Genomic DNA, 23,505 nt, shown 5'->3' with positions numbered 1-23,505 from the left:
TGGACACTAATCCTTTGGTTGGCTCCTTCCCTGTATTTCATAATTATGCAGTTGCAGCTGAAGGGTAGGTGGAGAGAACATGCATTGATTTATGCTAAAATGTGTCTTGGAGTGTCAGATTCATGCTGCTGCTGACAGCTGTGCCAGAGATGAAGTGTGAGATTAAATAATTTTATTGCTTATTGAGTTTCTTTTTGACCTATTAGATGTATCCTATGCAGTTTGTGACTATTTTACGATATGGTAATATATCTGCATAGCCACTTTATGTTTTCCAACCTGTTTTTTTATATTTGTTCCTCATAATAAACATGTTAAGTCATGTGAGATGACATGGTTATTATCATATTACAGACAAAGAACTCTGACTTGGAAATAGTGCAGCACCATGGCTAAGAATATGTTCTTACATTTACGGATTGGACCAGAATCCTGGCTCTTAATCTGAGCTTCATATTCTTATATGTAAAATGGGGGACCTTATAAGATTGTTGAAATGTTTAAATGAGATAATGAGTACAAAGTGTTTAGAATGGTGGAGGCAAGCAGTAGACAGTCAGTAAATATTAGGTAGCATTATCCTCTTCAGAGGTTGTCACTCATTTATTTGTTAACTCCACAAAAATGTGGGAGTCTTGAAGTGTGGGGTCTTGAGCAGGGAAGGGATGTGTACACGTTGGGGCAAGTCCAAACCAGGTGCTGTGAAAGAGACAAAGGTGTGGACGAAACATTTCTTTCTTCCTATAACTGGCAGTCTTCTGTGTGGTAAGACCAGTATGTAGCAGATAAGCAGTTAGAGCACTGCGCAGTGTTCGGTTGGTCGGCACCTCATCTGATAATGGATGCTGTTTATCATGTGTTCTCACAGAGTCAGCTCTCCAGCGCCACGGTTTCCTGTTACCTGTTTCTCTAACAAGCTGTCCAAGGGGAATGGAAGACATTCCTTCCAGGTGGAGAGTGGAGGGAAAGGGTAAAGAGACTGTTTCTGAACACTGGATAGAAAGTAGAGATTGGAGAGTACAGGAGTGAAGGGAAAAGCAAGATTCTGTTGTGCACAGAGCTGAGGGATGCATTTTATTTTATTTTTTTTGAGGGATGCATTTTAAACTGTGGCTTCTTGAGGTGACCTGAGGGAGCCTGCATGGACCGCTTCTCTCCCAGGTTCCCTGTGAATTCAGGCAGCGCAACCCCGATGCAGCCTCCTTGGCTCTGTGGTCTGAAGCTCCGTCAGTATATTTTCTCATCTTGGCCGAGGCCAGAAACAGGCGTACTTCTGTGTTTTCTTTTCAGAACAGGGTTCTAGTCCCTCAGAAGTTAGTTTCTTTGAATTATTCCATCTGTTTAGCTATGATAATTATCAATAAATGTTTCAATCATATATAATTATTATAGTTGCTAACATTTACTGAGTGCATATGGAGAAGGAAATGGCACCCCACTCCAGTACTCTTGCCTGGAAAATCCCATGGACGGAGGAGCTTGGTAGGCTGCAGTCCATGGGGTCGCTACGAGTCAGACATGACTGAGCGACTTCACTTCACTTATGGAAAGCTAGTTATACACTTTTCTACCTACATTATTCTGCTAATTCTTGAACCATCCAGGGTAGGTGCTGGTCTTTCCACTTTTGAGAAAAATGAGGCAGAGAGAGTTTAATTAATCTGCTTATGGTCCCAGAGCAGGTCAGTGAAGCCAGGGCTCAAACTCATGCTTAACTCTAGAGTAGAGATTATGCTGTTAATCGCTTCTTCACACTTTTATATATTTGCTGCTGCTGCTGCTAAGTCGCTTCAGTCGTGTCCGACTCTGTGCGACCCCATAGATGGCAGCCTACCAGGCTCCCCCGTCCCTGGGATTCTCCAGGCAAGAATACTGGAGTGGGTTGCCATTTCCTTCTCTAATGCATGAAAGTGAAAAGTGAAAGTGAAGTCGCTCAGTCGTGCCCGACTCTAGCGACCCCATGGACTGCAGGGGGTCCCATCCTCCATCCATGGGATTTTCCAGGCAAGAGTACTGAAGTGGGGTGCCATTGCCTTCTCTGCTTTTATATATTTATCGGTTACTAATTGGTTATTTAGTGGTCTGATAAGAAGTGGGGGGAGTGGCACTAGCTAAGAGAATACCAGTTAGTTTTAAAAAGGAATATAGAAGTTCATTCCATGGACCATATAATAAGCGTCTCTATTCTGAAGAGTTCTGTCTGTATGCATATGAAGTGCAGTCCATTAAGAAAGGCTATTTATTGGTACTTCCCTGGTGGTCTACTGGTTAGGAAATCACCTGCCAATGCAGGGGACACGAGTTCGATCCCTGGTCCGGGAAGATCCCACATGCCATGGAGCAACTAGGCTTGCAAGCTGAGTGCCTAGAGCCTGTGCTCTGCAACAAGAGAAGCCCACACACTGCAACAAAGAGTAACCCCTGATCGCCACAGCTAGAGAAGGGCCATGTGCCACAGCAAAGACCCAGCACAGCCAAAAATAAATAAATAAATAAATAAAAAATTAAAAAAAAAAAACCACTTTATTGAGAAAATCAGAATCTCTGTTTCTTCAAAAGAGTATGTTATCCCTTACAGAAGGAGGCTTAACTAATGACAGATTGTGATTATTACCTCTTTAGTGGTTTTATTGCAGAAACAATATAATAATAGTAATTTATAAATCAAGAAAAATCTTTATCCTAGCAAATTAGCTGTTCTTATTTTTTCACATTCACTTCCAGTTCTTGTGTTTATTTGTGTATAATTTGTACATAGTTATAACATATTCATTTTTCATTTAACATTATGTTATCAGGGTTTTTAAGTTAAGTAATAAGCCTCTCCAGTGAGGAGAGTGGAATGTGAAACGGCTACAGGGCATTAATAATTGATTGGGGTGATGCCTACCAGGCAGCCACGTCAGTTTTAGAGCTGGCCTTGGAAGGAGCAGCTGTGTGTTTGGACCTTGGAAAGTCTTCATCTTTCCATGCAATCTGTCAGGCTTCCAAGAGAGCCAAGGGGAAGTGGAAAAATACAGTGATTTGGAGCCATGTGAAACTAGCAATATGGTTAAGTTCAGTGTTGGAAAAGAGGAAAAATAATCCCTACCTAATATGGTACTTTAACTGAGGGTAAAGCTTTAGTGAGCAGGCAGTGTATCAGGGTTTGTCAGAATTATCAATGTTTTGCTTTTTGTGGTGGCTTTAATAGTTACTTATTGTTTATAAAACCAGTTTTATCAGAGTGGAAGAACAAAGTACATACTTGACAAATACTATTTTAGTGATAAAGCTGTTACTCTGTATTTAAATTCAGTTTAATTCAAAGTGATTTTTCAGTTTCAAATTTGTATAACTACAGACTAGCCACTTGGGCCTCAAGTCTTCCATGATGTAAAGCCAAGCACCCTGAGGATGGAATCCCATATTCAGGAGGTTTACTGATAATTCCTCCATCCAAATTACCCTTTTCCTCTTGGGTTTTTGGATGTGACAAGAGGTAAATGAAAGGCAATGGGACAAAGTAATCAGTAGAAATCCTGTTAAACCTGTTTGGAGAAGGTCTGAGACAATTGATAGATTATTTCTTCATTTCTCCATCATTACTTTGAAATTTTACTTTTTTGGAGGGGAGGGAGGTAGAGAGAGGGACCTTGGCACAGTGGATTCCATCTGCTTGAGGGAAAATAATTTACTTAACGAGAATTTCAAAATCAGGTTTGATGTTAATTTCAGACCATCACACTTTAAATTATGGAAGCCTACATTTGAGTTATGAACTGCAGTACTTAATTATGAGACACATCACAGTATCAGAATATCTAGTTTGCTTTAAAGCACCTCTTTGTATAGAGTATACAAAAGCGCTCTACTTTTGTCACAACAAAAACGTGAGTGCATGTTGGTGCTGGAGCATGTGTGTGTGTGTATAAGTCAGGGAGAATGCATTCTAGATGAATTGCAGTGCAGTGCAGTCAGCACACTGAGATTTCTGGGGGGCAGAACTTCCTGTTAAATTCACGTAGAGGTTTTCTTTTATAGTATGGAAGCTTGTGTGACAGTCTTCAGTGAACCTGTTGCTGAAATGTGGCCATTTCCTTTGTGTTTACATGCGAATAGTGCGTGGAAAAAGGCACTGTTCCCCGAGACGCTGCCTTTTCTCGGGTGCCTCAGTTGGTTGGCTCTCAGCACCAGGCATCCTGTTGAGTGTGTTGAGCTGCCCTGTGGTCTGGTAGGGCAGCCCACTCCCATACTCTTGCCTGGAGGATCCCATGGACCGAGGAGCCTGGTGGACTGCAATCCAGGGGATTGTAAAGAGTCAGACATGACTGATGCGACTCAGCATGTGTGCACACATACACACACACACACACACACACACACACACACATACACACACACACAGGCATTACATCCGCCTTTGGGGAGGTTGCAGTCTTACTGGGCAGAGAGTCCACTCTTGTTTGCTGCTATTGTTGACCTCTCTTTCTGCCAGTGCACCCTTATCCACCAACTCCAGACTTGAGTTCCATTTGGCCATCATCCAGGCTGCCACCTGCCCATCTCTGTTTTGAGTCCTCTAAGATAATAGAGTATCTTTTTCCCACCAGGATAATCTGGTACAAAAATCTTGTTTTTGTTTTGTTTTTCAGGATAATCTATTTTTTAATAGGTAGCAATGTATAGTGGTTAAGAGCATGATCCAACTGCTTGTGTTTGAATCCTGACTAGGTTACTTACTAGCTGTGTAATCTTAGGGCTTCCCTAGTAGCTCAGCTGGTAAAGAATCTGCCTGCAATGCAGGAGACCCCAGTTCCATTCCTGAGTCGGGAAGATGCCCTGGAGAAGGGATAGGCTATCCATTCCAGTATTCTTGGGCTTCCCTGGTGGGTCAGATGGTAAAGAATCCGCTTACAGTGTGGGAGACCTGGATTCGATCCCTGAGTTGGGAAAATCTCCTGGAGAAGGGAACGCCTACCCACTCCAGTATTCTGGCCTAGAGAATTCCATGGACTGTATAGTTATTGGGTCACAAAGAGTTGGACACGACTGAGTGACTTTCACACACACACAATCTGAGGCAAATTAATTTCTCTGTTCCTTAGGTAAAAGGGGGATCCTAATGGTGCCTTCCTTATAGGGTTGTTACGAGGATTAAATGGATTAATAGTTAAAAATAAACACTTAGAACTACCTGGCATACAGTACACATCGTGTGCTTAGTTGCTCAGTCATGTCTAACTTTTTGTGAGCCCCATGGCCTGTAGCCTGCTGGGCTCCTCTGTCCATGGGGATTCTCCAGGCAAGAATACTGGAGTGGGTTGCCATGCCTTCCTCCAGGGGATCCTCCCAACTCAGGAATCGAACTGCGGTCTCCTGCATTGCAGGCGGATACTTTACCAGCTGAGTACACATTATATAAGCATAAAGTGAAACAAATGCTTTTTTAAAAAAAAATAATTATTACCTAGTAAGAGTTGGAATAAATAAATAAATGGGGTACAGAATGGCAGGAGTGTATTTCAGACAGGGAGGTGTGTGATGTCAAGGAGCTGAAACTAGAATCTGGTCTTCGAACCCCTTCGTTGGTCATCTTATTCATCTTGATGGTTTGCTTGTTTTTCCAATTCCTAGATCTTTCTTCTGTCATTGATGGGTCAGTCAATTTGGTGTATTTGGTGAATGAATCCTCAGCAAGCTGGCCCTGAGCCAGCACTGTACTAACCAGCTCTGTGGCTTTTTGGAGAAGTAATCTTTGTGAGCTTTAGCTTTCCTCCCAGTGAAATGGAGCCCATAATCCTTGTCTGCCAGAGCTGTTGCAAGGCTTAAATGACATATGTATGCGGAAAGCCCTTGGCTGTGTGCCTGGCCCACCATGGTGCTGCTTGGATGTTCTTTCCCTTGGTTTCCCTCCCAGCCCTTCTGATAGTATTGGAGTTGGTCTGTGTAGAAGGTCCCTCCCCTCCCTGGTTGCCTCAGGCAGTGACATCCTGGAGAGCTGTAGGTTTGGTTCAATTCCTCCAAAAGCTGAATTCATATGTAAACAGTAGTGACTCCACCCATTCTTCCCCTCTTCGCCACACCCCACCCCCCCACCCCCCCATTGGCTGGGCTGCACAGTATACGGGTCTTAGTTCCCTGATCAGGGATCGAACCCTTGCGCCCTGCAGTGGAAGCACCGAATCTTAACCACTGGACTGTCCAGGGAAGTTCACCAGGATGTAGAGTGTTTATCAGTGGTGTGACCTTCTGAGATGCTTTTTCCTTTTCCTTTCCTCTTTCTTTTACTGTGAAATGTAATCTATGTATAAGTGAAAGTTGCTCGGTTGTATCCAACTCTTTGCGACCCCATTCACTGTACAGTCCATGGAATTCTCCAGGCCAGAATAACCGGAGTGGGTAGCCTTTCCCTTCTCCAGGGGATCTTCCCAACCCAGGGATCGAACCCAGATCTCCTGCATTGCAGGTAGATTCTTTACCAGCTGAGCCACAAAGGAACCTGTGTATAGAAAAGAGCAAAAGCTTGCCTGTATATTTTGAAAGATAATTATAAACACTCTTTTGAAGAAACAGAATGTTGCCAACCCAGCCTGCTTCTAAAGTACAAATGGAGTCCTACGTACCATATGTCTGAAAATGGTTAAGATATGCTCTGTATCTTGACAACCTTCATAGCAACAAAACTAGGAAATATATAAAGTTGTGGCTTTAGATAACTGAAAGCAAAATATCAAAGATAATTGAATGCAATCAATTCAGTTATCAATTCAGTTATTATTTAAAGTGTTTTCTTTTGATAGACCTGTAATGTTTGGAGGAGTAGTAAAGTAAAATAAAGACATATTCAAAACTTACTATGTAATTATTCTATAGAATTATTTACCCTACTTCAGCAAAACCACTGTTTTCAAGATATTTTGAAAAAAAAAAAAAGATATTTTGGTGTACTAGTAACAAGACCCAGTCTATGATGATTTAAGGATTAAAAAATAATGTATTCCAACTGTAATCTTTGAATAATTTTCTACAAAGATGTAAATTGAAGTAAATGTAGGGGTGGTAGACTGGTTGGGAGTCTGCCTGCTGATTCAGGGGACATGGGTTCCATCCCTGGTTCGGGAAGGTTCCACATTGCTGAGGAGCAGCTAAGCCCTTGTTGTGGAACAACAACTGTGTTCAACAACTACTGAACTCAGGTGCCGCAGCTATTGAAGGCCGAGTGCCTGGAGCCCGTGCTCTACAACAGGAGGGGCTGCCGCAGTGAGAAGCCCACACGCAGCAATGAAGAGTAGCCCCTGCTCACTGCAACTAGAGAAAGCCCTTGTGCAGCAACAAAGACCCAAGTGCAACCAAAGAGAAAAGTAAATGTGGGAATTCTCTGGTTGTCCAGTGGTCAGGACTCAGCACTTTTACTGCAGGGAGCACGGGTTGTATCCCTGGCTGCAGAACTAAGATCCCACATCCCTAACAGCGTGGCCAAAAAAATAAATGTAAAAGTATAAACCAAAGTAGATATTGTATGATTCTAGTCATGTAAATAAGTCTAAAAACTAATCTACAGTGACAGAAAATGAATCGGTGTTGTATGGGAAGTGACAGGAGGGAAGAATTACAGAGGGGCATGAAGAAACTTTTTGAGTGATAGAAATATTCATTGTCTTGATTGTAGAAGTGGTCGCATGAGCATATACATGTCAGAGCTTCTCACTGAATACTTTATGTGCAATTTATTGTGTAACAGTTATGTATGTAAAACTAAAAAATAAATTTTTTTAAATGATATGATTTTTTTTTGTCCTAAATATTAAAAATTATTAAGACAAAGGAAGCCAAAACAATTCAGTGGGGGATAGGATAGACTTAACTAATGGTGTTGGAACAACTGGACAGCCACATTAAGAATGAATATGGACTCTCTATCTCATACCATGTACACAAATTAATTAAAAATGGATTAAAGACTTAAAAAACTGAAACTGTAAAACTATCAGAAGAGCACATAAGGCATAAATCTTCATGACCTTGGGTAAGGCAGTGATTTCCTAGCTATGACATCAGAAGCACAGGCAGCAAAGGAAAAAATAAAATATATGTGCCCATAGAAAATATATGTGCCTGTAGAACTTTGTACACAAATATTCACAGTAGTGTGGTTCATAATAACTGAAAAGAGGAGACAATCTAGGTGTCAATCAATGAATGGATAAATGACATGTGGTATATTCATAAATGAAATATTAGTTACAAAAAGGAACAAAGTACTAACATATCCTACAAATTGGATGAACTTTGAAGACATTATACTAAATGAAAGAAGCTAGACAAAAATGGAAGCATGAATGGAGAAACGGACGTAGAGAATAGACTTATGGACATGGGGAGAGGGGAGGAGAGGGTGAGATGTATGTTGAGAGTAACATGGAAACTTACATTACCATATGTAAAATAGATCACCAATGGGAATTTGCTGTATGGCTCAGGAAACTCAAACAGGGGCTCTGTATCAACCTAGAGGGTGGGATGCGGAGGGAGATGGGAGGGAGGTTCAGAAGGGAGGGGATATATGTATACCCAGAGCCTTTGACTGTGTGGATCACAATAAACTGTGGAAAATTCTTCAAGAGATGGGAATATCAGACCACCTGACCTGCCTCTTGAGAAACCTATATGCAGGTCAGGAAGCAACAGTTAGAACTGGACATGGAACAACAGACTGGTTCCAAATAGGAAAAGGAGTACGTCAAGGCTGTATATTGTCACCCTGCTTATTTAACTTCTATGCAGAGTAAACCATGAGAAACGCTGGGCTGGATGAAGCACAAGGTGGAATCAAGATTGCCAGGAGAAATATCAATAACCTCAGCTATGCAGATGACACCACCCTTATGGCAGAAAGTGAAGAGGAACTAAAAAGCCTCTTGATGAAAGTGAAGGTGGAGAGTGAAAAAGTTGGCTTAAAGCTCAACATTCAGAAAACTAAGATCATGGCATCTGGTCCCATCACTTCATGGGAAATAGATGGGAAAACAGTGGAAACCATGTCAGACTTTATTTTTCTGGGCTCCAAAATCACTGCAAGATGGTGATTGCGGCCATGAAATTAAAAGACGCTTACTCCTTGGAAGGAAAGTTATGACCAACCTAGAGAGCATATTCAAAAGCAGAGACATTACTTTGCCAACAAAGGTTCGTCTAGTCAAGGCTATGGTTTTTCCTGTGGTCATGTATGGATGTGAGAGTTGGACTGTGAAGAAGGCTGAGCGCCGAAGAATTGATGCTTTTTAACTGTGGTGATGGAGAAGACTCTTGAGAGTCCCTTGGACTGCAAGGAGATCCAACCAGTCTATCCTAAAGGAGATCAGTCCTGGGTGTTCATTGGAAGGACTGATGCTGAGGCTGAAACTCCAGTACTTCGGCCACCTCATGCGAAGAGTTGACTCAGTGGAAAAGACTGATGCTGGGAGGGATTGGGGGCAGGAGGAGAAGGGGACGACAGAGGATGAGATGGCTGGATGGCATCACCGACTTGATGCACATGACTTTGGGTGAACTCCGGAAGTTGGTGATAGACAGGGAGGCCTGACGTTCTGCGATTCATGGGGTCACAAAGAGTCGGACATGACTGAGCAACTGAACTGAACTGAATGGCTGGTTCAGGTTGAGGTTTGACAGAAAACAAGAAAATTCTGTAAAGCAATTATCCTTCAATTAAAATTTTTTTTAAAAAAGGTAACATGTTTTATATCCAGAATGTGTGTGTGCCAAGTTGCTTGAGTCGTGTCCGACTCTGCGACCCTATGGACCATAGCCTGCCAGGATCCTCTGTCCGTGGAATTCTCCGGGCAAGAATACTGGAGTGGATTGCCATGCCCTCCTCCAGGGTATCTTCCTGGCCCAGGGATCCAACCTGCATTTCTTGTCTCCTGCATTGCAGGCAGATCCTTTACCACTAGCGCCACCTGGTAATCCCTTATGTCCAGAATGATGAAAAATTTCTCAGTCGTGTCTGACTCTTTGCAACTCCATGGACTGTGGCCCTTCAGGCTCCTCTGTCCGTGGAATTCTCCAGGCAAGAATAATGGCATAGGCAATTCTATAAAGACAGAAAGCAGATTAGTGGTCACCAGGGGCTCTGGGGAAGAAGGAATGGGAGTAACTATTAGTTGGTACTGGGTTTCTGTTTGGGGTGAGGAAAATGGTCTGTAATTGGATGATGATGGTTGCATAACTTTGTGAATGTACTGAACACCACTGACTTTTATAAGAGATCTAATTTTATGGTGTGTGAATTATATCTCTTTTAAATTGTTACATGAGAGAAAAAAATCAAAAGGCAAAATACAGAATATCAAGAATTTTAATTTTGAAATACAAACTGTTAATAGCTGAATTTGATTTATTTTTGAAAATTTTAAAAATCTTATTAAGTAGTTTAATAAAATCAGAAATGTTCTAGTGTTCCGTGTCTGTTAGTTCCTGCATAAGCAGTGTCATGTGTCATTCATATTACAGGTTCACCAACATGTGTATGTATTCACCAGGAGTTAAGACAACCGTGCTGCTTAGCGCACCAGAACCATGAATGGCACAGAAAGTGAATACTCAGCACTGCTTTGAAGTAATCTTCATTATGAAAGAATCGATTGTGTTGGGGCTAAGAGGAAGGATTTGCTTTTCTCTTACCTCTTAGCTGAGTGCTTCTCCTGCTCCTACTCTGCAGGCATCTGAGGCCGCTCTGGTGCCAGTCTGAGTTTGGCAGTGGCACAGCCACAGCTTACTTCATGACGTTTAGGTGAAATCTCCTTTCGCTTCCTGGACATAAGACAAAGGCTGTGGAGATGTGCTTCTCTGAAGCCTGAACAAGGAAGACAGTTCAGGGTTATGAGTCTGACCGTATCAGTGCTGTTTGATGTGGGGACCAGGGCAGGGGTCCCTCTCATGGAGCTCTAGCTCATCTCGTTGCACCCATGTTAGGCCTTACTTGGTTACCTGTCTACTTTTTCGCTGTTGTCCTTTCAAGAGGGAGAGGGTGGGAAGATTTGGGAGAATGGCATTGAAACATGTAAAATATCATGTATGAAACGAGATGCCAGTCCAGGTTCGATGCACGATACTGGATGCTTGGGGCTGGTGCACTGGGACGACCCACAGGGATGGTATGGGGAGGGAGGAGGGAGGAGGGTTCAGGATGGGGAACACATGTATACCTGTGGCGGATTCATTTTGATATTTGGCAAAACTAATACAATTATGTAAAGTTTAAAAATAAAATTAAACAAAAATAAAAATAAACAGAATGGCAGAGATAGTTTTGATTTGGCTAAGACAGTTCTTTCCTTTAGTGCTGTGAGATATCACTTCACACCAGTCAGAATGGCCATCATCAAAAGGTCTACAAAGAGTAATTGCTGGAAAGGGTGTGGAGAAAAGAGAACCCTCCTACACTGTTGCTGGGAATGTAAATTAGTACAGCAACTAGGCAGAACAGTGTGGCTGTTCCTTCAAAAACTAAAAATAGAGCTACCATATGACCCTGAAGTCCTACTCCTGGTCATATATCTGGAGAAAACCATAATGTAATTCAGTTAGATTGTGAGCTTCTCCAAAGTGGGATAAGTTTTTATCAGCATCAAGTATGGTACCTGGTGGGTTGGTTTTTTTTTTGAGGGTGCAGTGTGTTTATTTTATATACATACATAGTGTGAATGATCACCACAAATAGCTTAACACATCTATCACCTCACATGGTTGCAACTTTTATTTTTTGTGGTAAGCATTTTAGGATTTATGCTCATAGCAACTTCCAAGTGTACAATATAGTACTGTTAACTGATAGTTACCATGCTGTGCATATACATTTACAGTATTACTCGTTTGAGTCCTTTTTTTTTGGTTAGTCTAGCTAAAGTTTTGTCAATTGTGTTTATCTTTCCAAAGAACCAGCTTTTAGTTTTGTTAATCTTTTATATTGCTTTCATATTCTTTCATTTCTTTGCTATTTAATTAATTGTTTTAAAAATCAAACTATACAAGGTGTTAGTTTCTGGTGTACAGTGAAGTGATTCAGATATATACATATATATATTCAAGCATATAGATTTCATATTGTTTTTCATTATGGTTTATTGTAGGATATTGAATAAAGTTCCCTGGGTTGTATAGTAGGACCTTATTGTTTATTTTATATAGAGTAGTTTTTATCTGATAATCCCAAACTCCTAATTTATCCCTCCCCTACCTCATCTCCCTTTTTATAACCATGTTTGTTTTCTATGTCTGTGAGTGTTTCTGTTTTGTAAATAAATTTGTATCATATTTTAGACTGCACACATAAGTGATATAGTATTTAATATTTGTCTTTCTTTTTCTGACTTACTTCACTTAGTATGATAATCTCTGGGTCTAACCGTGTTGCTGCAAATGGCATTATTTCCATTTTTATGGCTGAATAGTATTCCATTGTATATATAGACACCACATCTTTTTAATTACCCATCTGTCAGTGGATTCTTAGGTTGCTTCCATGTCTTGGCTGTTGTAAATAGTGCTATAGTGAACATTAGGGTGCATTTTCTAATTAGAGTTTTTGTTTTTCCAGATATATGCCAGAGTGAGATTGCTGGATTATATGGCAACTCTGTTTTTCATTTGTTAAGGAACCTCCATAATGTTCTGGTTGAGGGCAGGAGGACAACGGGGCGACAGAGGATGAGATGGTTGGATGGCATCATCACCGCAATGGACATGAGTTGGAGCAAACTCTGGGAGAGAATGAAGGACAGGGAAGCCTGGTGTGCTTCAGTCCATGGGGTTGCAGAGAGTCGGATACGACTTAGCGACTAAACAGCAACAATACTGTTCTCCATCATGGCTGCACCAGTTCATATTCCCACCAACAGTGTAGGAGGGTTCCTTTTTCTCTGGGGGATTTTTTTTTTTTTAATATTTATTTTGGATGCACTGGGTCTTTGTTACTGTGCACCACGGGCTTTCTCTAGTTGTGGGGGCTGCGCTTTGGTGTGGTGGGTGGGCTTCTCATTGTGGTGCCTTCTCTTGCGGAGCTCAGGCTTCAGTGGCTGCAGCACGCAGGTTCCGTAGTTGGGTTTGCTGGCTCTGCAGCAGGTGGGCTTCCGTAGTTGCAGCATAGGGGCTCATTAGTTGTGGCTCCTGGCGCCAGAGCATGCAGGCTTCAGTAGTTGCTTACAGGCTCTACAGCGTGGGCTCAGAAGTTGTGGTGCGTGAGCTTCGTTGTTCCACGGCAGGTGGAACCGTCCCAGACCAGGGATCGAACCCGTGTCCCCTGCACTGGCAGGCGGATTCTTCCCCACTGCGCACCAGGGAAGTCTGGTGGATGTTTTTTAATGAAGGACTTTGGGCATGTTTTCTTATTCCTTTTTCCACCTGGAATCTTACCAGAGTTGCATAAATAACCTTGGCAAGTTGCTAAATACCTCTAATCTGTTTTTTCCCCATCTATAAAATGAACATAATGCCTCACCGTGTTGCCTGAGAATCTGATGACAGTTTTATGGAGGCACTGCGCATGGATTAAGTGGCATTTTGCATGTGTTAGTTCTCCTTCCATCTTTCCCCACCCAACTCTACCCTCATCAGTGATTAAAAATTTCGCTGGCAGAGCAAACAGCTTTCTGCAGTTGGTGTTGGATATAGTGTTCTGTAAATGTCAGTTATGCTGCTTGATGCTGTCATCCAGACATTTATATTTTGGTATTCCTGTTCTATTAATTACTGAGAGTGATGTGGTTAAATATACAGCTGTGACTGTGGATTTGTCTAGTTCTCCCTTTAGTTCTCTCAGTTTTGTGTGTTTGTTTTTTATGACATCTATTTTTTTGTTATTGTTGAAAACCTCCATATAGTTTCTATTTTTTCCTTCCAGTTTATCCTGAAATGATGATTACAATTGAGTTTAGTGAACATCTACCATGTCATATAAATACAGGGTTTCTCTTATTTTTTTTAAAAGCAACATTATTGTGTAATTGACATGAAATAAGCTGTATGACATGAAATAAAGTAGGTAATTTGATGAGTTTTGTCATATGTATACACCAGTGAGACACAACCACCACAGTCCAGATAATGAACGTGTCCATCACATTCAGGTTTCTTGGTGTCTTTGACAGTCCCCCTCCCTCTGTATCCCTCTCCACAACGAGGTGAACACTGATACGCTTCCTGTCCTGTATATTGGCTTATATTTTTAGGAAATTTTTAATAATTGGAGTCATGTTTTATATATTCCTTTTGTGCCTTTTTTCCACTGTGTATGAGTATTTTGGTATTCATCCATGTTGTATTTATCAATAGTTCACTCCTGGTATTTTGCTGGGTAGTATTCCATTATGTGGGCTTCTCAGGTGATAATAGTGGCAAAGAACCGCCTGCCAATGCAGGAGACATAAGAGATGAGGGTTCGATCCCTGGGTGGGGAAGATCCCCTGGAGGAGGGCGTGGCAACCCACTCCAGTATTCTTGCCTGGAGAATCTCCAGGGACAGAGGAGCCTGGTGGGCTACAGTCCATGGGGTTGCAAAGAGTCGGACGCCACTCAAGCGACTGAGCACGCATGCACGCATGTTCCATTATATGAACATACCATAATTGGTTTATCCAGTCACTTTATTTCTGGATATTTGGGCTCTTTGCAGTTTTTGACTGTTAGAAATAAGACGATCAAAACCATCTGTAGATAAGTTTTGTATGGACATATGCTCTTGTTTCTCTTAGGTAAATACCTGGGAGCGGAATGGCTGGATCATATAATAGGGATGTATTTAGCTGAAAAAAAAATCCCTACTCAGTTTTCCAAAATGATTGTCCAATTTTAAATTCCCAGTAGCAGTGTATGACAGACATCCTTACATCCTAACATCCTTACCAACATTTGGTATGATTAGCTATTTTAGCCATTTGAATAGGTGTGTGTGGTTTTTTTCATTGTTCTAATTTATATTTTCCTTATGGCTAATGATGTTGAGCATCTTTTCAAAAATGAATATTTTCCATTTGTATATCTTTTGTGAAGAGATTGTTCAAATCTTTTTAACCTATTTTTACAGTAGGTTGCTTGGTTTTTATTGAGTTTTGAGAGTTCTTTTTATAATCTGGGTGCAGGGTTTTTTTTTTTTTTTTTGGTAAGATATATAACTTGCTAGTCTTTCCTCCCAGTTTATGGCTTGCCTTTTCATTTTCTTAAAAATGTCTTTCAAATAGTAATTCTTAATTTTGCTGAAGTGAAGTTTTATCTATGGATTATGTTTTTGATGTTGTGTCTAAGAAATCTTTGCCTAACCCAAGGTAACAACGATTTTCTCCTATGTTTTTTCCTAGAAGTTTTATACTTTTCAGTTTCAAATTTCATTTTTATGATTCATTTTGAGGTAAGTAAAAATATGGTGTAAAGTAGAGATCAAATTTCCTTCTTGTGTTTCTGGAGCTCTGTTATATTAGGTGTATATAGGTTTGTCATTGTTGTATCTTCCTGATGTGTTGAGACTTTTATCATTAGAATCCCTCTTTATTTCTAGTAAAACTACTTGCCTTGAAGTCTGTTTTGTCTGGTATTAGTACAGCCATTCCAGTCTTCTTAGGGTTATTAATTCATGGCATATCTTTTCCCATCTTTTTTATTTCCAAGTTATTTGTGTATTTGTATTTAAACTGCATCTCTTTAAACAGGATATAAGTGATTTTTGATTTTTTTTAATCCAGTTAGATAGTCTTTGCCATTTGCTTGGAGTCTTTCTTTTTCTGTAATATCATTACTGATATGGTCATATTTAGGTCTGACATTTTGCTATTTGGTTTTATTTGTCTCATCTGCCTCTTGTTCTTCTGTTCTTTCTCTTCTGCCTTCCTTTACATTAATCAAGTAATTTTTAGTAATCAATTTTAATTTCTCTATTGGCTTTCAAGCTGTATTTCTACATTTTTTAAAAAGTGCTACCTTTAGGGATTACAACGTATATCTCAATGTATTTTAAGTTGATATGGAATTGCTTCAGATAAAATATAGGAATCTTATGGTAGTGTATTTTCATTTACTTCCATCTTTAGTGCTGTTATCATATTATGTATCATATATGTATCATATGTGTATTATAGATGTATTATAATACATCTATCCCAGGTGGCTCAGCGGTAAAGAATCTGCCTGCCAATGCAGAAGCCACTGGAGGTGTGGGTTCCATCCCTATGTCAGGATGATCCCCTGGAGGAGGAAATGGCAACCCATAGTATTCTTGCCTGGAAAATTCTGTGGACAGAGGAGCCTGGTGGGCTGCAGTCTGTGGAGTCACAGAGGCAGATACCTGAAGCAACTAAGCACTCCTGCACATACATTGTTATAATTTTTGCTTTAAATAGTCATATATCTTATAAAGAAATATGAGAAAGCAGCGTGTTGTGTGTGTTTGTATGTTTCAGTCCTTCCTTTGGACTTAAGTTGTGGAACTTTCTTTAAGATTTCTTGTAGTGGAAATCTCCTAGATTTCCATTCCAAGATCTCTGAGACTTTGTTCATTCTCCTTCAGTATTATTTTTCTCTTTTCTTATATTAGGTAATTTTTGTCTTCAAATTCCCAGATTCTTTCTTACGTATGAGCCTATCATAATGCATTTTTTTCAGCTATTGTACTTTTCGCCGCTAAAATTTCCATTTTCTTGTAGTTTACATTTCACTGTTGAGATTCTCTATCTCTTCACTCAGTAATTCCATATTTTACTTTTAAAGTATTATCCATTAATATCAATACTTCTAACATAATTATAATAGATATTTTGTAGTTTTTGTTTCTGAATTCAACATCTAAGTTCATTCAGAGTCCATTTATATTTAGTATCTGTTTCTTTGCATGTCTGGTAATTTTAGGTTGAATACTTGAACATTGTAGATAATATTTAAAACAACTCTTAACTCCATTTTGTTTTTCCAAGTATTATTGAGTTTTTGTTCCTAGGAGGCAGTTATTTTGCCTGGACTCAAACTGCAAAGTCTGTCTGTCTGTGGTACGTAGCAGCTGGTATCTCTGTTTTCAGTTCATATAGTTTCCAACTGTTGCTTTTTTTTTTTCCCTCTCCAGCTGTTGCTTTTTAGTCTGGCCCCTTACTAGTCCACCCAGCATCTGCATAGTTTGTTGATCTTCAAGAAGGCCCACAAACTGGTAATTTTTATTTCTTGCAGATTCAGCTTCTCCAGGTATAAAAGGGAAAAGGAAGTGTTAGTTGCTCGTCTCTCAGACTCTCTGCGACGCCATGGACTGTAGTCTGCCAGGCTTCTCTGTCCATGCGGATTTTCCAGGCAAGGATACTGGAGTGGGTTGTCATTTCCTTCTCTAGGGAATCTTCCCAATCCAAGGATTGAACCTGGTCTCCCACATTTCAGGCAGGTTCTTTTCGGTCTGAGCCACCAGGGAAGAAAACTCTGCTACTTCTGTCTGTTTTAAAACATTTACCACTGTGTTTAAATAAGTTTTTTTCCCCCAACACAGTTATTATCTGTAAGAGGACTTACTTGACCACTTCACTCTGCTGCTACTAACAGAAGTTGATAGTAAATAACTTCAGAACCACTCCTAAGTGAAATATAGCTACCAAATAACCTTTCGATTGGCAATAAAATGGTCAAATCAAGTACAGTTTACTCGTTTCTGAATTTTTATGTAGTTGCCAGACAATACCACACTCCAAAAGTCATTGAAACTTTGTTAAATAATATTTAAATGTTTATTTGAGGCTATTAGACCAATGTTCTATTACAGAGCAAAGATGTTGTGAAAAAGGCCAAGATCAAGTGGAAATGGGGGTTGGAGCTCTCAAAACAGGGCGAAAGAGTATTTATCAGCCTTCAACTAACCACAGTAAGTCTTCCCTTTGGGTGTTTTCAATTGTAAACATTTTGTCCTTGTAGTCATTTACATCCATGTAGTTATAACATTTTTGTTTTACTTAATATGCAGGAAACTCTTTTTAAATATTAAACCTAACCACTTCTTCCGAGTGATTTGCATTTTCCTTTGGCCATGCTGAGAAATGAGGATTTGTTCTTAGTATGGAGTAGTAAACAAAGAGGGTCTGGATGGGGAAACTGGAAAGCTGATTGTTACTTTTAGATATATATGTAGTTTATAATTTATTGTTTTTTAAAATTTGTATTTAATTTGTACTTTTATGGTCGCCTTACTATAACTGCTAACGGTTACACAGGATTTGAATTGAATTTGTATTTATGCTAACCACTTTGATTGTTACTTTATAAAAAAGATTTTCCTACCTGGTCTTTTTTTTTGGATGTTTCTCTCTGTTAACATCAAACACACACATTCGAATACGAGTGTACAAACGCACTCTAAAGTCTTTCTTTCTTTCTTGTTTTTTTTAAGGGAAAATGGACTTTATGTAATAGCTAACTTGAATCCTATAGAAGTGCCAACAACCTCAAAATCAATTCATTACATACATAGGTATGCCACTCTACAACAACAGTAAATATAGAAAAGTACAGTTCATTGAGAAATACTGTTAATGCCATAGAGGTCCACTATGAAGTCATTAGCATTTTAAAATATCTGAATTTTATTACTAACATCTACATACATTTTAAAAACAGTATTGCAAATGAGAAGAAGATACAGCAGTATGTCACACGCTTTGCTGATTAGGGATTCTAAGCTGGTGCATTTTCGGGAGATATTTAATCCCTTCTTTATTATACATTTTTGAAATCTATATCTCTTAAGACATTTAGCACATTGTATTGGAGAAGGAAATGGCAACCCACTCCAGTGTTCTTGCCTGGAGAATCCCAGGGACGGGGGAGCCTGGTGGGCTGCCATCTATGGGGTCACACAGAGTTGGACACGACTGAAGTGACTTAGCAGCATGTCTTCTTTGGAGAAATGTCTATTTAGATCTTCTGCCCATTTTTTAATTGGGTTGTTTTTTTGATATTCAGCTACATGAGCTGTTTGCATATTTTGGAAATTAATCCCTTGTCAGTTGCTTTATTTGAAATATTTTCTCCCATTCTGAGGGCTGTCTTATTGTTTTGTTTATGGTTTCCTTTGCTATGCAAAAGCTTTTAAGTTTAATTAGATCCCACTTGTTTATTTTTACTTTTATTTTCATTATGCTGGGAGGTAGATCAAAAAAGATCTTGTCAAAGAGTGTTCTATGTTCTTCTCTAAGAGTTCTATAGTGTCCGATCTTACATTTAGGTCTTTAATCCATTTTGAGATTATTTTTGTGTGTGGTATTAGGAAGTGTTTTAATTTCATTATTTTACATGTAGCTGTCCTGTTTTCCCAGCAGCACGTACTGAAGAGACTGTCTTTTTTCCATTGTATATTCCTTCCTCTGTCATAGATTATGTGACCAAAAATATTAATTCTTGAATGAATCTATTACTTGGCACTGTTTTTGTAAAATTTTAACATGGCATAACGAAGAATCCAAGGTTTTATGGATTATACTATACACCATAAAAATAAAAGGGCCTGTTGTTCTCTTCTGACCCTTCCAAGTCTATGATTACTATTAATAATAGAAACTGAGAAACTGAAAGACACCGTCACTATATCCAGCATGGTAAAACTTTGTTTAAAAATTGCAAACTAGGGACTTCCCTGCTGGTCCAGTGGTTAACTCTCTCAGCTCCCAATGCAGGGGGCCCAGGTTTGATCCCTGGTCAGGGAACTAGATCCCACATGCTGCAACTAAGACCTGGTGCAGCCAAATAAATGAATAAATAGTAAAAAAAAAAAAAATGAAAACTACCCCTAATCCTCCCATATAATTTGACTAAACATCTACACAGGGTTTCCTAATTCTGTTGAAGAGCAAATATTTTCCAATGGAAGAGATACTATCTAAAATATGGAATAACAACATTCTCTCCATTCCAAGTAAGTGTTTATTATGTATGTTCTTGGCACTATCATAGGCTCCTGAGAATATTAAAACAACTAAAATATTTTTCTATCTTCCAATAATTTCCATCTAGTAATATACATACGGAAATAGAGGTCCAACCAGAACACCATATGCTGCTGCTGCTAAGTTGCTTCAGTCGTGTCCAACTCTGTGCGACCCCATAGATGGCAGCCCACCAGGCTCCCCCGTCCCTGGGATTCTCCAGGCAAGAACACTGGAGTGGGTTGCCATTTCCTTCTCCAATACAATGTGCTAAATGTCTTAAGAGATATAGATTTCAAAAAATGTATAATAAAGAAGGGATTAAATATCTCCCGAAAATGCACCAGCTTAGAATCCCTAATCAGCAAAGCGTGTTACATACTGCTGTATCTTCTTCTCATTTGCAATACTGTTTTTAAAATGTATGTAGATGTTAGTAATAAAATTCAGATATTTTAAAATGCTAATGACTACATAGTGGACCTCTTTGGCATTAACAGTATTTCTCAATGAACTGTACTTTTCTATATTTACTGTTGTTGTAGAGTGGCATACCTATGTATGTAATGAATTGATTTTGAGGTTGTTGGCACTTCTATAGGATTCAAGTTAGCTATTACATAAAGTCCATTTTCCCTTAAAAAAAACAAGAAAGAAAGAAAGACTTTAGAGTGCGTTTGTACACTCTTATTTGAATGTGTGTGTTTGATGTTAACAGAGAGAAACATCCAAAAAAAAGACCAGGTAGGAAAATCTTTTTTATAAAGTAACAATCAAAGTGGTTAGCATAAATACAAATTCAATTCAAATCCTGTGTAACCGTTAGCAGTTATAGTAAGGCGACCATAAAAGTACAAATTAAATACAAATTTTAAAAAACAATAAATTATAAACTACATATATATCTAAAAGTAACAATCAGCTTTCCAGTTTCCCCATCCAGACCCTCTTTGTTTACCACTCCATACTAAGAACAAATCCTCATTTCTCAGCATGGCCAAAGGAAAATGCAAATCACTCGGAAGAAGTGGTTAGGTTTAATATTTAAAAAGAGTTTCCTGCATATTAAGTAAAACAAAAATGTTATAACTACATGGATGTAAATGACTACAAGGACAAAATGTTTACAATTGAAAACACCCAAAGGGAAGACTTACTGTGGTTAGTTGAAGGCTGATAAATACTCTTTTGCCCTGTTTTGAGAGCTCCAACCCCCATTTCCACTTGATCTTGGCCTTTTTCACAACATCTTTGCTCTGTAATAGAACATTGGTCTAATAGCCTCAAATAAACATTTAAATATTATTTAACAAAGTTTCAATGACTTTTGGAGTGTGGTATTGTCTGGCAACTACATAAAAATTCAGAAATGAGTAAACTGTACTTGATTTGACCATTTTATTGCCAATCGAAAGGTTATTTGGTAGCTATATTTCACGGATAGCCAAAAAGTACATGAAAAGATGCTCAACATCACTATTAGGGAAATGCAAATCAGAACTACAATGAGGTATCACCTCACACCAGTCAGAATGGCCATCATCAAAAATCTACAAACAGTAAATGCTGGAGAGCATGTGTAGAAAAGGCAGTTCTCCTGCACTGTTGGTGGGAAGGTGAATTGGTACAACCACTATGGAAACAGTATGTTGTATGGGAGTTCCTTAAAATAGAACTACCATATGACCCAACAATCTCACTCCTGGGCATATACCCAGAGAAGACCATAATTTGAAAAGATACATGCACCCCAGTGTTCATTGCAGCACTATTTACAATAGCCAGGGCATGGAAGCACCTAAATGTCCATCAACAGAGAAATGGTTAAAGAAGATATGGTACATATATACAATGCAGTGTTACTCAGCCATAAAAAGAATGAAATAATGTCATTTGCAGTGACGTGGCTTTACCTAGAGATTATTATCCTGAATGAAGTAAGTCAGACACAGAGAGACAAATACCATATGATATCACTTATATGTGGAGTATAAAATAAGAGTATAAATGAACTTATTTATGAAACAGAAATAGTCATGGATGTAGAAAACAAACTTGCGATTATCAGGGGATGGAGGGATAAATTGGAAGATTGAGACTGACATATATACACTGCTGTATATAAAACAGATAACTAAGAAGAACCTGCTGTATAGCACAGAGACCTCTCAGTATTCTCTAATGGCCTATATGGGAAAAGAATCTTAAAAAAAAAAAAGTGAATATATGTATAACTGATTGACTTTGCTGTTTGTCCAAAACTAACACAACATTATAAGTCAACTATACTCCAATAAAAAATTTCTAAAAAGAGAATTTCTTGAATTCTCTGGTAGTCCAGTGGTTAGAATCCCCCTGCTTCCATTGCCGGGGGAACTAAGATCCCTCAAGCTGTGTGGTGCAGCCAAAAAAAAAAAAAAAGATGTTTGGAATTTAGCTGAGGCATCAAGGTACAGAAGCATGAAATTCAAAAGTGGGATAGTTCATGTTCAAGGATCAGTTAGAGGCTCTAAAACCCAGAAGAAGGATATTTATGGGTCAAGGAAGAGCATTTTGTGAAGATTTTTTAATGAAATTATGCTATGGCTTCCTTCCACCCAAGCCCTCATGGGAAAAGTTTGGGTACACACTCTCTCACTTGATAACCTAGTGAGAGGAGCTTTAGAGGGACTACTTAGAGGTTTAAAAAATTCTCTTCAGTTAGGGGATACAGAGGACTGAGGTCTGAATCCCGTGAGAAATCCAACAAGCAGAGAACTGCATCTGGCCAGCTGCTCCCACAGCAAGAGGAGGGCTCTGTGGAACTTGCCCACACTCCAGTGTTTGTCAGGGCAGAGGAAACATGAACATTTCCTGCAGAGCAGAGGAGGCTGAGTGGAGGAGAGAGGAGCTGTTTTGATCCCTGCCCAAATAAACCGTCTAGAAGGGCAACGAGGCTCCAACAGTGAGTCTTTTAAGTGACAGCCAGAAAGCCAGGAGGAGAGTGAACTGTCCTTGTCTGTGGAGCTGTAGCCAGAAGGAGCTCTGAGGTGAGACTTGGAAGAACCCATGGAAGTGCACCTGAGGGAAAGCGTCCGCTTCGGACACGCCGTTCAGGCCTTTTGGCAGGACCTGTTAAGTAGGAGTCTCCTTACCTTGTCTCCGAGCAGCCCTCTCTCATGCCCGCCCACTTTGGAGAGAGCAATAGCTAGGGAGGGGAAGAAGGGCCACGGAAAAGAGACAAAGCTGATCTTCCTCTCCTCCCGAGGAAAAAAGATTCTGATTACCTAGTGAAGGTTAGTTTGTAACCTAAAGCACCTGAGGCCTTCCTGCTGCTCAGCACTGGCTGCAGGGGTCAGGTGGGCCTGCTGAAGTGCTCATGCAGTGGCAGGGAACATCTTCTCCATGCGTGCATTTTAAGGCGATAGTCGAGACAAAAGTAAAGTTGTGTTTGATTATATCCTGCACTTAGTGCTTGTTCAGTGGACATAAGATTCTGTAAAAACTTTCACATTTGGTGTTAAAGGTAGACCAACACCTAGATAATGCATAAAGACTTGTTGTTCTTGAAACATGCCTTGACTTCTTTGAATGTTAGCGCAATATAAAT

At 39.6% G+C, this 23,505-nt stretch overlaps 1 protein-coding gene and 1 long non-coding RNA gene across 2 annotated transcripts in view; both read left to right on the top strand.

Moving 5' to 3' along the window:
• SLC16A10 (solute carrier family 16 member 10) overlaps window positions 1–23,505 on the top strand; it is a 117,327-nt gene that overhangs the window by 43,944 nt on the left and 49,878 nt on the right. The window lies entirely within an intron of this gene.
• Window positions 1,080–19,774, top strand: LOC133254395 (uncharacterized). The gene is made up of 2 exons (XR_009738661.1): window positions 1,080–3,481; window positions 10,495–19,774. It is a non-coding gene; the product is annotated as an uncharacterized LOC133254395 (long non-coding RNA).

This window comes from Bos javanicus, chromosome 9, assembly GCF_032452875.1.
Source record: "Bos javanicus breed banteng chromosome 9, ARS-OSU_banteng_1.0, whole genome shotgun sequence".
Lineage (NCBI taxonomy): Eukaryota > Metazoa > Chordata > Mammalia > Artiodactyla > Bovidae > Bos > Bos javanicus.
Note: the sequence above shows the minus strand (reverse complement) of the source record. Positions and strands in the feature narration are given on the sequence as shown.